Source organism: Spea bombifrons, chromosome 1 (genome assembly GCF_027358695.1).
Source record: "Spea bombifrons isolate aSpeBom1 chromosome 1, aSpeBom1.2.pri, whole genome shotgun sequence".
NCBI classification, from domain to species: domain Eukaryota; kingdom Metazoa; phylum Chordata; class Amphibia; order Anura; family Pelobatidae; genus Spea; species Spea bombifrons.
This window is the reverse complement of record NC_071087.1, coordinates 9946626-9951411: the sequence shown is the minus strand read 5'-3', so window position 1 is coordinate 9951411 and position 4786 is coordinate 9946626. Positions and strand designations below refer to the sequence as shown.

The 4786-nt window shown below is 40.3% G+C and overlaps 1 long non-coding RNA gene across 1 annotated transcript; it reads left to right on the top strand.

The window, feature by feature from the left end:
• The first annotated feature begins 834 nt into the window (after positions 1–834).
• On the top strand, positions 835–4525 carry LOC128478773 (uncharacterized). The gene is made up of 3 exons (XR_008349681.1): positions 835–933; positions 1393–1471; positions 4098–4525. It is a non-coding gene; the product is annotated as an uncharacterized LOC128478773 (long non-coding RNA).
• Positions 4526–4786: the final 261 nt, after the last annotated feature.

The window sequence follows — 4786 nt, the reverse complement described above, 5'->3', positions numbered from 1 at the left end:
GAAGTTTGACATTGCAAATGCTTGAACTGTTGACACGATGTACTGCTTTGTGTGTCACCGCGCACCTGGGTTTATTTGCTCACATTTCTCCAAGTGCTTACAGAATGATAATGATTAATGACTGCGTAAAATAATTACGATATCCACAGAAAAACATCCAGGAACTCGGAGAAACCGGCATACAATACCTAAAACCAGTGATCCCGCGTTTAACGTACCCTCAGAAAACAGAAGATTTAGATTTTAAGGTACGTTGGCAAATAAAATGAACAAATAACTTAATTCTGAATTAAAATGATGCCTTGACAATGCATTATGAATGGCTACCTCAGCAATCCCTGCAGGGAAAACTCACCAGGGTTGGCCCTTCATAATGTATGGTAAATTTAGTAAGAGGCTGACAAATTATGAATGGAAAAGCCCCATATCCTGGAAATGTTGCTGGTGTAACACCAGAAATGGTGTGTTGACCTTAATGGCTTGAAGCTTTGATTGCTCCCTCTGTATAGTATTTTTTACGGGATGGCTGTTATTGCCATTGCTGAACAGGTTAATAAACGTGGTCTGGATGACCTCACAAACAGTAGTAACTCTGTTTGCCAGCCTCGGCGATTAGCTTCCTTATCGCAGAGCTCCGGTGGACTTTAACTGTTTGACTTTCTTGCACGTTGTTTACTTCCCAATTAGGTTTATAAGAGTTGACCTTGGCTGTAATATCACATGACAGAAAAGAACAAACAATGTATCAAACGACTGGTTTAACATTCGTTAGCAGGGCCGGATTAATGGCGGAGCAGATGGACCCCGGTGCTGTGAGGGGCCCAATGCCGCTCATAAGGCCCACAAAGCGGTGATCTGTTTGGGTCCTGTGACATGGCCTCCTTCGACCTGCCTATGGTACTCGCTCACTGACACCGCGTGCTGGAAAGTGAGGTTATTTCCGGGCGTGCAGGGAGGAAGCTCCCTCCCTGACATTGTGTGCAGGAAGTGATGTCATTTCTGGCCACGATGGACTTCTGGGAGGTATGTGGCATGTACCTCGCAGGAGGGGGGGCAAGAGGGGCCCTACTTGTCTAACCTTAATCTAGCCTTGTTTATGGAGTCGAGGGACCAGGGGTTTAAAACCAGAAACTGTTTATATAAAAAACTGAACGTGCAGCTGTAAAGAGTTGTGTCGGTGGCACGAGCCGGAAGGACTAGACTATTGGGGGGTAACGGTCATAATGAGGTATGAGGAGGAAAAATATTCCATACGTGGCATCTTCTCCTAACTGCAAATGCATTTACCTTGTATTTACTCCATCATTTTAGCCTGTGACTCACAAGACCGTATTCAAAACGGGGGCCAATGCGTTTCTGTGACCACTTACTACAGTCATTTTCTTTTCCCAGAAGCCCTAGGATTAAGGAGACCCTGTGTTGAGCCATTAAACATTACTGATTTGAGGTGACGTGAAGAATTTCATTTTAAGTGCGCATTATACGTGGTCAGCGCAGCCCTTCTTGGTCCTTCATAATGCGTAGTTAGTTTGGTGAGGATCTCTCTCTCTCTCCACAGCTCACTTAGAACTCACCATTTAGTGAATAAACTCTCTTCTGACGGGACACCTTACAGAGGCGTTTGTATTTTGTGGTTTTGGAATTCCACAACAGTAAATCATACGTTTTATGTTACCGTCGACCACAATATTCTAGGAAAAAGTTCCAAGTGCAATTATCATAGTGAAAATATTGAGTTAGTTAGTTCCACGGTGTAAATGGAACAGTTATAGATCTCTGCAACTCACCCATTGAGGAGTGATGCACCAGAAAGACTGATACCCCCTTATGATTTGCCCCCCATTTATGCGTAGGTAGGGTCTTCAGCCCTTTTGGACCTGCTACCCTAGGCCTAGGGCAAAATATAGCGCTTCATGTATAGAGGAGAGCTATATCATGTTTGCCATTGCCCATTAACCCTGGAAATCTAACATTTTTTTAATTAAAAAATAAAGTTTTCTTAAAAGAATAAACTAAGTTCTAAACGATGAAACTAAATTAAAAGAGAATAGGCCAGTAGTCACGGTCATCCTGCTGGTTTCTAAGAAGAGAATGCCCAGTTGTAGTGTATTATATCCTGTACCCAATTATATAGCATTCATGTATATATAAACATGCACATATCTGTTATTCTATTATGCCATACATACATACATACATACATACATACATATGTACACGCCTACGTAGTTTTTTTGTCCACGAGTCCCAAGAGTTTAAGCGGACCCTATGAACGGAAAAAAAAGCAAATAAACAAAAGCATGCTGAGCGGGTAACGTAAGAGCCAAACGCCAAATTCCGGGAAAGCGACCTGAGAAAGTCCATGCAGCCTCCGCCGTGTTTATGTTTGTTCTGATTAAGTTAGATCCACATCTGGAAACGCCATTGTTTGATTAGGGCTGATTACTATCACGTGGAGGTGAGAAGCACCGGCCACGCTTTTTGTCAAGGAGTCAGCTGAGCTAACACACGCTCTGTAAGCAACGGATTCTAGAATACAATAGGGGATGATGATGATGAAAACAACAGAGGGTGGGAAACAATTGACTTCTCATCTACCTCCCGAGAGGTAATCAGTACTTCATCTGCGGAGTGGGAATTTTCAGATATTGGATATTTTACGTAACGAGACAGCAATGGCAGAATTCACAGAATTTTTACTACACTTTAATATATTTTAATATGAATATATTATTTTATTATTTTTATATATATATATATATTTTATTATTATTATAATTTTTTTTTTAAATAAACTAATATTAATTTATTTCTGGTCTACCTTCAACTAATCAGAGAATAAGAAAGGTATATAATCCACCCTACGTTTTGGTTTATAGAGCAGTCTTGTCGATATAACTGACTGGTTTCAAGATACCAAATGAAGGTGCAAGTTGTGAAGAAGGGAAAATGTTTAAAAGGCAAACCTGTTTAGCAAGAAATGGGAAAAAACACCGTCTTATCTCGTAAAATAAGGATCGCTCCCTCGCTGGCTCCAACTTGTGTGTATTATCGGTTTTAAGGGGTGATAATGGGGGGGTTTTGCTAATAATTAACTCCCTCGCCTAATACTGCCTATTTGTAAACTACCGGCAGCGGCCGCTGAGTAGAAATCTCACATGCATCCCCCAAATGTGTGGGTTTGACTGAGCTTTATTTAGGGGTTCCGTTACCCAAAGCTTCCCTTGAACATACATGCCAACTGCCCCAATTTACAGAATAGCCCTGATTTCCCACTTAGCTGCCTTAATGTCGCTCTTTAAATAGAAGAATTTCGCCTTCACCATGGATCTCTCTCTAAAGCAGAGGGTGTGTGACGCGTTGAAGCCGCAGTATGATGTCATATTCTTGTACTTCTGCTTCATCATGGAGTGGAGGCTTATGCTGCATACCTAAATGTGATGGGAACCAGGGTTGCAAGGGTTAACGCCACTGACTATCCCTCTTCCGCAGACCCCGAAGGATCATTCAGCCCGTCTAAATCAGCCATTTTTTTTTCTAATGTAAGGTCTCAAACCTTCTTTGGTCCCTCCTTAGATCCAGGAGCCATCTGCCTATCTCATGAGTGTTTAAATTCCCTTACTGTATAAGCCTCTACCACGTCTCCTGAAAGGCTGTTCCACTTATCTACCACCCTCTTAATACATTACATCTGTGACGGGAAGCATGGCTGTGATGGCACTACGATCTATCCCTTCTGAGCGTCTTGCATCGGAGTTCACCATTAGTATGGTGTCATCCCATCAGACCATATGCCTTACTTTTTTGGAAATAGTATTTTTCACCCAAAAGTCTGCCTTCAATGACGTATGACGAATCACTATTGTATCCAAGTACTTTGATCCCCTGAAAAGAATTGCTTGGCTTTTTTTTTTAGTTGCTATATGCCGTGTGTATAAGACTTGAAGGCGACTCTTTTTTCTAGAATCTTAATTAGAAGAAAATTATTTATTTTTCTTGCTGGCCTTTCTTGGGAGTAACAGAAAGTCATTGTGCCGATGGTCAAAGTTGATGAAAATGTGTGTTTTTTTTAAAATTACCCTTTTTTTTTTTTGCAGAGTGGTGCCTCGGAGGTCTGTTCAGTGGCAAATACGTTAAATTAAAGTCTTACATTACACCGTGTAAGGGGGTCTGCTACAGCTGCCACCACGGTTCTATACGCAAGGCAGGACATTCCTTAGGAAGCTTTGAAGCCCCCTTATTGTAACAGCTGTGGGGGGAATATTACCCTTGCAGGACCGATGCTTATACACAGTTAATTATTTCCCACTGAAAAAACACGGTGTTTAGCTAGAAATGAATGGATCCATACATGCCAATTAAACCAAACTCATTCTTTCATACTTTAAACAAAAATAAAATTAACAAAAAAAATGTTCGAGGGCCCTCAGTTAAACGGGGGGTAATTACGGCTGGGGAACGTAACCTGGAAGGTGAAAGAAGTTTTTATTTTTTATTTTTAAAGCACATTCTCATTTTGCTTAAAAAAATTATGGTTTTTATGGAGCGGTTTAAAGGAATCTTGACAAAGAGGGCAAAACATTTTTAGGGTATTACAATTTAAAAAATAAAAAAAATAGGAGGTTGCGTAATTTTTTTTGGCATAAAATCAATATATTTCTAGGATTTTTGCACTGGTGCTATATTTTAATTGTATATTTTAAGCACTACAGAATTTTATGGCGCTATATAAAGCAATAAATAATAATAATCATATATAAGTGTATTTTTATTGTTGATTTTTTAA